The following is a 13,523-nucleotide window of genomic DNA, read 5'->3' on the forward strand; positions in this document are numbered from 1 at the left end:
TGGCAAAAGTACAAGAACGGGATCATAATGAAATTTCCGAAAGAGACATTTCATGACAAAAGGAAGAAAATACATACCAACTAATTTAGATGCAATCATAAATTAAGCCGAAGCTAAATGCATTCATCAAGGAGTTTAAAGATACAAGATTACCCCTCTAATATTCCACAGCCGCACACCCCTCAAGATATGACCATTAAGCACAAGTTCAAAAGAACTCTCCTCCATTTGATGTCATTCCCGAAAGAACAAGAGCGACCTTAATTTCAAAAGAAAAGAAGAATTTTATTGGACACCAAAAACCATGGGAATAATTTTCTATATCCAAAAACTCAATCAAATTAATCACAAGAGGTGATCAATTCAATTGAATGTGCTCAACATAAGAGAACTTATGGAGACACGAAAAAAAACTCAACTTAGATTAATTACAAGAGAACCCATAATTAATCTAATTGGAATACACAATCAAATTAATCACAAAAGTAATCAATTTAATTGTCAATTGTTTTTCTCGACATAAGAAAACTTACGGAGCAATAACTAAATAACCAAACAAGATGATTAATTTAGTTCAATATGCTCGACATAACATATATCACGGAACACCAACTAAAATAATAAATCAACTTGGTTGTATAGTGCTCAACATCAGATGTATTACGGAGCCTCACAGTAATACATAAAAATATGGATCAGGGATGATCAATACTGCGGAATACACAAGGATTCATTATATCTTCAATCACTAATTGCATAACGACATTAATAGACATAATCCTTAAAAACAAAATATTTTAACCTATCTTCCATCAAAAGTTTGACAATATAGGCTTAACTTTTGTATTTTTCAATAGTCTATTCATTCTTTTACAGTACGTGAATACCGATCACAAACGACTTTACTTTTGACAGAGTATGGGACAAACATAGTTCACGGACTTAAACACAAATATCCCATAACATATTGTAATATATAAAATCATAAAGATTAATACTGCAAAAACATCATCCTCAAAATATTTTTAGAATTTAAACCAGAAACCTAAAAACGAACAAGAAGATAAAAAATAATAGCTATGTGTAGTCACAATCATTGCTATTCAAAGTACTAGTTATTCTTCCAACTAAGCCAAAAAGAAGACATACAGACAAATATGCAAACCTCAGTTTTCCTTGATGATTTCATACCTCAGAAATGGTCCATCGAAATAGGAATCACTGATATCCTTGATCTTGTTGACTGTAAAGACCCCATGTTCATGAGTAAGAACATAAATTTTTCGATCAACAATGCGAACATAGTGTCTAGCCTTCGCACAATCAAGGATAACTTTCTTCTGATTCCTAATCAAGATATTTTGAGTACCAAGGATCTTTGTCTGTCCATCAATGAGTTGGTTGATCTGCAGTTTAAGGTTAGCAAGTTCGTTCTTCACTTCATTCTGAACGAGAAGTAAATCCTTGACATATTCTTCAATCCAAGAGTTATACTATTTCCTTTCAAGCATATTCTTCAGAATAACCTCTTGAGTAGGATCACTTCCTTTGAGATCATCCTCTACAGTAGGATTAACATCTTCTTTAGGGACAGTTTCCATCGAGTTCCTTTATGAAGATTAATGAACGCATATATGAGATATATATATATATGTTCAAGTGTATACTCTAGATAAAAACCCTAGAGTTCCTTGAGGAGATATGGACGTTCGTGGACTAAGCCAAACGTCATCAAATATGAACCCAACCAGGGAAACTGCATATTGTGTTCCTTTCAAGATTTCATTAGCCCTAAAAAGAAAGGTCACAGTGATGAAAGAAAGAAATACTAAAAACTCACATCATAAGATATCAAACATACAAACCGAGGAAAATCATCTAATTACTTCAGCATCTCTCAAACATCATCCTTGTATCTCTCAAGTTAGATACAAGAACGGAACTTTTTTCTACTAGGTAGCAGAGGGAGACATAGTCTCACCATGGGTTTTGAGAGAGTAGATGTGATTTCTACCAGGATATCTGACCTCAGCATTTCTTGTTTTCCCTTGGAAGTTTCCAAATATAGGAAAACTTCTCACAGCCCTTCCCGGAGGTTCAATAATAGAGGCTTTTTGATTACTGAGTCTAGGACCTCTAGAGATCGGTTCTAGAGGATTTTCCGAAATGGTTCTCCATACTTTAGACTTAGATTTACCAAAGTTGTTCTTATAAGCACAGGACATGCTTTCATTAGCAGCACAAGAGTTTATACCACTAGAATACACCAAAGTCCTGTAATGATTTCTAGGAAAGAAATCAATTTTATAAGATGCCTGGTTTCCTGTGAACATGAGGTTCACTGCAGCGCTCGACTGACTAGTTACTCCATTGACAGTGGAAAGAAGGAAATTACGAAGTTTAGAAATTTGTTTCTTCCTGGAAAAACAACGGATAGCAAAGTGATTTCCTTTTCCACATAAGGTACAGGTTCGTGGAGAAGACGCAACAGAAGGTATATGTTTTAACTTTACAGCCCTGTGAGAAGATTGTAAGTTATATAAACTTTTCTCGACACAATCTTCTTTTGAAGAATATTTCTTCATGTATTGTATGTCAAGAGGAACAGTTGGAACAGAAGAATTTTTCCTTAAGACAGAGTTTTCCTTTTCCAAGGTTATACACTGTTCATGAGCTAGTGAAAGTGATGCTTCTAACTTCTGTTTTTCAACACGAAATCTGTCAAGATCAGATGAATGCGTCTTGATCAAACGTTTTTCTCTAATTGAGCCTTCTTTGACAATCTTTTCAAGATCACAAATCTTTTCACGCTGTAGATTATTTTCTTGAAGAAGTTTCTCAATATCCTAAGAGAAGGACTCAATAATGTTATAGATTACACGTTCTCGATCAATAGACTTTTCAAATTCATCGATGAGCTGATCATGATTATGAAGATCAACAAACTAAGTAGAATTTTTCGCGATTCTGGTGAGATCCATTTCAGCTTTTGCCATTGTGTCCAATGTCTCATGGAGGAAGATTGATCAACACAAGATGAGACAATCTTCCTACCTCGGGATTCGGAAGAATCAACTAAGGAGCAATCCTTTGAGGTATTCCCGAGACAGCTGACATAGTTGAAAGCTTTATGAGGCATTTAGGTATGCGTAAGAGATTCTTTCCTCAGACTCAGATTGCTACAAACACAGACTTGTAAGGTCTTGAACGTGTTTTCCTGCTTTGATACCAATTGAAAAAGTGGGGTTCTAACAACACCATCCAATATTTCGCTTAGCGTGCAATTTGTATGAACTAACTTCAATATACTTTAATAGAGAATAAACTAGACAGTCAGACTCAATCTAGACTAAAGTATATCGAGGAGTTAATATCTCTCTCTTGTTTTGATTTACTCAAGCTAATAGAAATCAGCGAGTCTTTAATCAAACACAAGGAATAACTTGGATGGTACCAAAGACCAATATCCAAGGATCAATCAATGACAATCAACAACCAAAGGTTGGATTACTCTAATTGATGATCCAACGCACAACCTGTATTATTTCAATTATAAAGATAAAAAAATATAATGCGGAAATTGAAATAACACAGACACCAGAAATTTTGTTAACGAGGAAACCGCAAATGCAGAAAAACCCCGGAACCTAGTCCAGATTGAACACACATTGTATTAAGCCGCTACAGACACTAGCCTACTCCAAGCTAACTTTGAGCTGGACTGTAGTTGAACCCCAATCAATCTCCCAATGATCCAAGGTACAGTTATGATCCTACGCCTCTGATTCCAGCTGGATACTTCGCACTTGATTCCCTTAGCTGATCTCACCCACAAATAAGAGTTTCTACGACCAAAAATCGCAGGCTTTGAAAATAAAAAAATCTGTCTCACACAGACAAGTCTATCAAAGGATTATTCTGTCTCCAACAGATAAACCCTAAAGGTTTTGTTCCGTCTTTTGATAATAATAATAAAGGTGAACAGGAACCAATTGATAATCTGGTCTTATATTCCCGAAGAACATCCTAGAGTTATCAATCACCTCACAACAATCTTAATCGTATGGTAGCGAAACAAGATGTTGCGGAATCACAAACAATGGGACGAAGGTGTTTGTGATTACTTTTTATATCTTGCCTATCAGAGATATCAATCTCAAGACAATCAATTTGATTGTACTCGTACGATAGAAGATGCAAGATCAGATCACACAACTACAGATAAAAGTAGTATCGGTCTAGCTTCACAATCCCAATGAAGTCTTTAAGTCATTAACCTGGTTTTAGAAGAAGAGAACCAAAGGTTAAAGGAGAAACGACTCTAGCACGCAAACTAGTATCACACGTAAGGTGTGGGGATTAGTTTTGCACAATACTAGATGTCTCCTTTATATAGTCTTTGAAATCAGGGTTTTCAATAAATGTTAGCTTAGTAACAAAGCATTCAATAATCACCGTTAGATGAAAACCTGATTTAAATTCAAGATAGTATTTCTCAACCGTTAGATCAAAAACTTAGCTTGTTCTACACACTTGACAATGCACGCTTCTAGGTGTGTTAACTGTACCCAAACGTATGCACTTGTTGGTTCAACAATAGTTAACCAAATGGTTAGCCATATGAGAATTTCATATCAACCATGTTCTTCTTCACCATAACAAGTTCAAATGAACTAGTTAGAGAGTTGTTCAATTGCAAGGAAATCTTATGTACTACACAAGATACAATTGAAGCAAAGATGATTTGATTCACTTGAATCGGTTCATGAACTTTATAGCCACGGTTTGCATGCTGCATTCCGTATTCTTTATAAGTTTAAGTTCAGAGATCATCTTTAGATACATAACCTTTCTCAAGTTCGCACACTGGGTTCGCGGAGTTAAGCAACCGGGCAGAGTTTCCAAACTCCAGCAGAGAATCTCGGCAAGAGACGTTCCGCCGGTTCGCGGACTGGTACTCACGCAACTAGTTTTTCAACTCCAGCAGAATTTATCGGGATGAGAAGTTCGGCAGTTCACGGACTGAGTTCGCAGACTTGGCATTATGCCATTCTTCCAATTTCTCTTGATCAACAAAGTTCGCAAACTTTGGTTCAAGGAATAGGACTGATACATAAATGTGTTTCCACAACAATGTTTTTGTCCACCATTGGTTATGTAATCTAAACTCTCATTTCAATCATTGGAACATTCTTAGAGGACTTTATATAGTTGTTACGTTATTTCTCGTCAAAACAATTTTCAAGATGATTGAAACATATCATGACTTTCGTCACATGGTAAAGATAAACTTGATCGAAGCGAAAATCTTACCAACACATATTTCGAGATATAGATAGCCAAGGTATACTCAGCTCGAAATACTAAATGTGTATAATCCAAATATATATATATATATAGCATACGACTTCTTGTCTCAAAGAGTAGGAGATAGAGTAGATAGACTTTTGAGTGACAGACAAGTTCAAGTCTTCACATACCTTTTTGTCGAGAAGTTCGACCGGTTCCTTGAGCAGTTCTTCTACTTGTATGATGAATTTCCATGAAGTTCTTGAGCTCAACTACACTTTCTATCCTAGTCCGAGACTTAGCTATAATATACTAGAAATCAAGACTTATAGTTTTGGTCACTAACATTGACAAACGTGCTTGATATAGCAATGCATGCGAGTTCGACCGAGCAATGCTCTAACAAAAACTGATAGGACCGAACCCGAGCAAAATTTGTTGCCTCGTGAAAACCTTGCCATAAAAATCCAACTGGGACAAAAACTGGTCGAAGGAAAAATAGAGTACAACATCGGTAGCTTTAAGGTGATGATGGTGGTCACACATTTTCTCCTGTCTCCGAATATGTGTCAGGAAAACCATTTAGAAAAAAATTGAACTTGGAGTGATATTGGTCATTGGCATGACTTCCGTGAAAATTGCATCAGGAAAAACCACTTGGGAAAAAACCTGAGTGCCAGGAAATACTTCCTCCGAAATATTGTGTCAGGAAAACCACTAGGGACAAAACCTGCACGCATGCGCCAGGAAAATCACTTGGGACAAAACTTGAGCGCCTAGAATTCAAAATAATGTCGACGTCAAAAGGGCATGTTGCCTCGTTAAAAACCACGTCTGGAAAACCACTTGGGAAAAACCAGGCTAAAGCAAAAGAGTACAACGGACGTCTCCAGATAACGGTGTTGGACACGCATATGCTGCCTCATTAAAACCTTGGCAAGGAAAAACCCAACGGGAAAAAACCTTAGGGAAGGAAAAAGAGTACATCGCGTTTAAGTCCAGCGAATGATTCTACGAGTTTACTCCCCCTGGAGCATGCATGGATTCTTGAAGGGGTTGGTGGTGTAAATATTATACATCTATCAAGAAACTTCTTTACTATTCGCAGTTTATGGAGGATTGACTGCAGGTCTTGCGTCGGGTGCATCGCTAACAATGTACACCTCGCATTTAAATCCTTCATCCTTTGCACACCAAATTCGGTTTTCCTCTTTAACTTCAGGAATAACAACGAAAGGCCTTTTGTAAACTCATTTACACCGTAGAATCAATTTTAGACTTTAAAAGTTTAACCTGCAACACAAAAGTTAGAACAACAACAAGATAACGCATGCATTATATTCGTGTATGGTACTCCTGGACCATAAATTCAACGTACGTATCAGATAGATCGATCACTTCCCTATTTTGGGAATCACGTAGTAATAGTGTTAATTTAATAGAAAACAAGTATCATGAGTACCAAAATTGGATACTCTGGTCTATACAGGAAGGCTATGTTAGCATAATCTCGAACTTCAGGTCGAGAAACTGTTTCACTTTTCAATGAGATCTCATATTTTAGTTCAAGCATGGATTTTACCGCTACTAAGGGCCCTTAAAGAAGCCAAAAATTATATCATCAATTCATTCGTATTTTAACCTTATGCCAAGAACATAAAACACATACAAGGATTTCTCACGAATTTCTCCTATGTGGTGATAATGATTTATTTCAAGCCTGACATAGTTCACAAAGTCAGGTGGCTTCCTGAGTTAGAAACTCGAATTCTTGAGGGATTCATTACAACCACTACTCATAAAAAGATGCAATATGAGTCCTTCGGGGACTACCACACTAAAGTGCATCTATATTAGGAGAATACTTTTCTTTTCACAGAGCCAATCCTGGGGGTTCAGCAGGAAAACCCTCAAGTTGCACTTTAAATGGGTCTTTAAAATTAGAAACAAATAGGTCTCTAAAATTAAACGCAAGGAAGATGGTTCAATCCAAAAATACAAATATCGTTTAGTGGCAAAAGGATGTACTCATCAATAGGGTATAAACTATGAGAAAACCTTTTCTTCTGTACTAAGGTGTTTTCCTCAATTCACCTCATGCTACAGTTGCACATTTGTATTTAGAATTGTTCCAAAGGGATGTTAAAACTACATTCCTCAGCGGAGGACTAGATGACGAGATTTTGTGTCTTTACCTACGAGATTTGAGGTCAAGGAATAAGAACGCAAAGTTTAGCGTCTCAAATATCCTTTTGTTATCCTTAAATAATCGTATAGACAATGGCATATGTGTTTCCATCACTCTATCACCTATGTTGGTTACGAGATGATTGATGAAGACCATTGTGTGTACGTTAAACGATCCAAGGAAATATTCTTGTCATAACATTGTATGTAGATTCTACTAGCAGTTAATGATCTTGAACGTGTTTTCTCCACTAAGGAATGGTTGTCCTCTAATTTTTGGAATGACGGACATGGGTATGACTAATTATGTATTGTGTGTTTGAGATCACACGAGATCTCTCAAGAAAGATTCTTAGTTTGTCTCAAGAGACTTACATAAAAGAATATTCCTGAACCCATTGACACTCCTATGGGAGGATCATTTTCTTAAGGATATAAAAGAAAGAATTATATGTCCAAAGTACCGTATGCCTCTGCAGTCATGAGTCTTATGTGCGCTATGTTGTGTACTATGCCTGACATAAGTTTGGAAGTGGATTTGGTAAATCGTTACCTTAAGGGACCTAGATACAACTCAGTGGAAACGATCAACGGGATATACGTTATCTTGAAAGAACTTTTAGGAAGATCAGTTTACGAATACTTCAGGATATGCTCTTGGAGGACATGCATACAGTCAGTTGGTATAGTCATAAGCGGAAGTGCATTTCTCTGTTTTCACTTGAAGTAGAATATGTTGCACTCTTAGAAGATTTCTGGTTAAGGAGACTTCTTATGAGACTTGGTGTCTCAGAACATGCAAAAGACGCGGTGTTGCTTCACAGTGATAGCACACGAGATGTTGCATGTGTGAAAGATAGACCTTGAATACCATGGAAATTCAAAAACATAAGTATGTGATCCCACGTTATACGTAATATGGTTGCATGAATAAAGGTTGTTCTTAGACATATCTCCACGATATTTTATTTCTAATCTTATGCAGAGAACATGAGATTATGCAGGATTCGATATGAAGAGCGTTTGATGACATTATTATTAGGTGAATGAGTTTTTAGTGTTAAATAAGATTTTGACAGTCTCTATGAATACTCTTCATATGTACATGGATGATTAAGTTGTCGGAAGGAAAGAATCGTCCTACTCACACAGGTGATTCGCCTTGGCGCTTAGTATAGCGAGCAAGATGAGACAAAAGAAGAGATATTTTTCGGAAGATATGTTTTTCGAAAAACCACGTGATTTTGTGGCAGACTTTTCTATACTTGTATAAGTCTCCTTAATATGTTTAAGATGAAATATCACAAAGAGATCGATCATTAAATATGACCACCATTTAATGAAGCCTGTTATAAAGCCAGGTGTGATTTTCTGAACTGTTACTATGTGAATGATTGTTGGAACAGAAAGTCAAGTTCGGCGCTTAAATGGCGACTAGACTAAGATCTGTATGGCGTATGCTTTTTATGCTGGACATGCCCATTTGAGTGGGATAAATGCCATAGCATACACTTTGTGATGTATGTGCTAAGTCGACCGATTGTGAGAGCGATGAATGATTCCCTGCTTCATTGCTTGTGAGCCACTGGATTAATATACAATTCATTTACCTCTTTGACTTGAGTTTATATCATGAAGAGGATACTTAATGATGCTACTTTAGCATGTTTTCTAATACGATGCAACTTCCCGTATGATGACACATGTCTAGGAAAGCTGTTAAGTTGAATTGGAACGATATGAATTTCTTGAAAGAAAATTTGATGATACACCATGAATTGTGACTCATAGCTGGACAGCGTTTTTCGTTTGTTGAAAATCATGAGTACAATTGATAAAAGTGTACATGGGTGCAATAATGCTTGCTAGAGGGATTAAGAGTATTGTGTCAGGTGTAGTCAAATTATCTGAGGTAATGAGATACGAACATTATTTGTGAAGGGTTGATGTCTCCATGCTGACCCGTAATGAGGTTCTAGTATGGAGCTCCCAAAATGAAGGTATCTCGGCGGTCGCACAAACTATTTACCAATATGAACGTTTTTCTCTCAGGACTGTGATTGGGAAGCATGTTGGCGCTGCACATACTATGTGTGAGTGGGAGATGTTATAAATTGGGCACTCATTGTGTGTGTGCATGCCCAAAGTCCATCTTGGGTGGTTATATAAAGTCATGTGCTTGACTTTGTCATTAGAAGAATCCTTCTCCAAATAACCAAGCCATTGTGAAACATGTGTCTTGTTTCTTGCCACCATGTGTTTGCATGATGCTAACAAGTGTTTAATCACTTACTCCATGTGTTTAATCCATGCTAAACAAGTGTTAGAACTTTCTCCAAGTGTTTGATTCTTCCTTGACACTAGCAAAGAGATGATACTTGAAGTTTAAGTATAAATAGACTTCTAGTTTCATTTGTAGAAACATAAGAAGCAGAAGAAAACACTACAACTCAATAGTAGTGAGTTTAGCAAGAGATAAACCAAGTATGGAGATTAAGCTAGAGAGTTCTAAGTGAGCATTCAAGTTAGTGAGAAAGTCTTCTAGTATTCAAACATTAGTTGATAAGAATTACCCAAATCCCTTAGTGTCCTTTGGAGAGAAAATTGAGTTTCTACAAGGTATTTAGTTTGTGGAAATATAGTTTGTTCTCATTTTTGTGGCACCTACTCACCGCCGAGTTTGAAGGTTCAAGAACGTGAAACGCAAGTGATCCACCGGTTCTAATTCATCCGCATTTGGAATGATAACAAGGTATGAATTAAAAACCCGCTTCCGCATTTGATTTGTTCAACTTACATATATATATATATATATCAGTTATATATGACTAATAGTTGGGAACTGAAGAGAAGAGAATGAAAGAGACCGAATAGGTAGACGAAGAACTGTCATTTTGTTCTTCCTTCAAAAATTAGGGTTCTTGATTTATTTATTTATTTTTATTTTTATTGGTATATGGGTTCTTGATTGAAAAATTACGTAGTGTTTTCTAAATGTTTATCGACACTTGGAAAGTTGCTGGGCCGAAGGAAGCCAAGGGCCCATCGCTATACGTCCATAGTAAATCGGTAAAAAATCATATGGTACGGCGTAGCAGTGCAGTGAATTCCCATCGCCTCGCCTGCTGATCCAAATTCTGGGGGTATTGTCCATGGTGTAAAATACAAGACAAAGTTGGAAGTTTGCATTACGGTTTTTAAGCGCACTGGCGATGACATTTGAATGTTAAAGTTCAAAACTGATGATACTATCGAGCATTACGCGGTTCATCATGTCGCCAAACTATTTATATTTATACAACAAGAGGGTGTGGACTTTCATGATACATTGGCACTTGCTAGCAAACTTGTTACTAGCAAGACTATTGCCGCAATCAAAGCTTTGTCCCTCGAGATGAACCAAGATGAAGAAAGTATGGAAATGTGTTCCCACTTGTTGATTGCAAGCCTCCGTGCATTCGGATCACAAAAAGAACAACAAGAGCACAACAAGTCAATCGACATGTAGGTATCCTTTTATATCTTTGGGGGTAATCTTATATCCTTTTCTTATCTCTACCCATTTTGTGTTTATTTATCTTACATGAAATTTAGTATTCTTCCCACCTGATCCAATCATGGCCGCAACCAATACGTTCGGCTTTCACGCTCATGTGGTCAATGTGTATTATGAGCAGTGGCAAGTTCATGCTAGCTCAGATCCTAATTGTCGGAGAGAGCCAATGCCAAGGGCATTTTCAGATGTGTAATCGAAAAAAATCATTAGAAAAGGTTCATTGAAGGGACATTAATGTTCACTTTTCCTCTTCCCCCTTTCCTTGAAATTCCTTACATTATTTTATTTTTCATTTTTTGTTCTTAAATTCCTATCAAGGCAACCTAGAGTAGCAGTCGAGTGACTTGAATCCAATGAATTCTGAGTTAAAAACAAAAAAAAATTCAAGGGCCACCAAATGTAATGCTCAAACACGAAATTTCATTGAAATTAAATAACTCAGATATCTAACCACCAAATTGAATTATGTTGTTCTTATTACCAGCAGAGGAAGGATCCACTCACACGGTGATTCTCTTGGAAGGAAATACATACTTATGCACATGACAGGTTGGTGTACGTATAGAAAGTTATAAGAACCTTAGTTAAATATCTCCTATGTATCTCCATCTGTAATATCAGTGTATAAATATGTGATCACTGAAACAATAAGCTAACTAAGCAGTTCAAACCAAGTTCAGAAAATCTTTAGAAGCAGCAATGGACGCTTATATTAGTGGTTGGTGTGGGTTATAAAATGAAATCAGTGGCGTTAGATAGATAATTATATATGGTTTTTGATCGGCCAAGATGGATTACTATACCTCCTCCTCCTACTGTAACTATTGCTGATGACAAGATGGATTACTATATATTTTTATAAATTAACAGGAATAGTTCAGTAGGAGGAGGAGGAGGTAATGCGCGGAATCGGATCTTCAACAGAGAGTCTTACAACCGAGTCAAGTGGTATCTCATTAGTCATTGCATTATTACTCAACTTTTTCGATTAATTAGAAGGTTGTGTTGTGACATGCCACAACCATCCAATGCACCGAAGGAAGTTGCGTAACAATGTAATGACTCAGTAAACGAATCCATATTTGCTTCTTTTTCCAAGAAGCAGGAAATCACTGACAACTTAATATCAGCTGAAGATGAAGAAGATTTTGGGCAGTCATCAAGCATTAATGATCCCAGCAAAACCTGTATTCTAAAAATTGGATCGGCCTATCACATGGAAAACCTGTATTCTAAAAATTGGATTGGCCTATCTTGGTAAAGTCATCAAGCATTGATGATCCCAGCAAAAATTCTGAAGCTAATGCACGCATGAGATGCTTGTTCCGATTTTTGAGTTAATCAACTAATAACAATAATGTGTCGATTCGCATATAACCATGTAACCATCAATCAATGTGATGATCAAGAATATAGAATCTTATTTCATCTGTGTTTCCTTTTACTTAATTTCTTCGATTTGCATTTGGGTTTGCGTAAACGAAGACATTGCATTTGTCGCGTTGGGAGACTACTTTCCTTACTATTGTGAGTAATAATATTAAGGGATTCCGGGTGAACACATTTTTGTGCAGAAACGAGGACTTAGGTGATGCAAGTTTGGTTCGTTGACTAAAAGGAAAATTTCATATTTACTTCTTGCCAAAAGAAATTTTCTTAAAGGGCTATAAGCCAATAACCTGGTCGTGGATGTCAGTATTTCGGCTTATGGTAGGTTTTTTCTTATTCTTACCGTTTTATGCCCGTTTTGGTTATGCCATAGTGTCGTAGGAACATGAACTGGAGCACTCTCTTCGAACTAAAAAAATCTCCCACCTAAGTTTATTTTCTTCTATCCTAGTGCGAGCTACTATCTTCTACACTCTTCTTGTTTTTTCCTTCTTCTTGTGTGCGAACTTTCTTTTTTACTCCATGTGTTTGGATGCCAAACTTTAGACGGTAAATTGTGTGTGTGTGGCATTTATATTTTGCAACCAACAGTTGTCTCTTGGAAACGCTTGTTATGTGAGTCGTTGTCATTGCTATTTTGCGGTGTGGGGGACAATATTGTGTTCAGGACGATTTGGCCAACTAGATAATGTTTAAGCAATAACATGGTCTTTATTTTTCGACTTTTTTTTTCTCTAATAAACAATAACAAAGATAATCTTTCCCTCTCCAACTAGCCTCAGACTGTTATAAACTGGTGGTGCCCTGGTGGCATGCGCATGACTCCATGCTGAGCACGCACTTGATAGAGACGTTATTTTTTGTATTTATATTTTTGGCGATCCTTATTTATTTTTTTTTATTTTTTTTACATCTCTATGAAATGCGTGCTCGGTGCTTGATTGCTTACACGCGCAAGCTCACTGTGTTGTTATGTACTGGGTGCATGCTAGCACGACTCTAGTCTTATGTGTAGTTTATCCGCACCATGATGTGGAATAGACGGGAGACTAGCTACTAAAAGGGGCCCTTCTTATATTTCATCCTTGGGATTGTATTTTGT

This window comes from Papaver somniferum, unplaced genomic scaffold (genome assembly GCF_003573695.1).
Source record: "Papaver somniferum cultivar HN1 unplaced genomic scaffold, ASM357369v1 unplaced-scaffold_115, whole genome shotgun sequence".
NCBI lineage: Eukaryota > Viridiplantae > Streptophyta > Magnoliopsida > Ranunculales > Papaveraceae > Papaver > Papaver somniferum.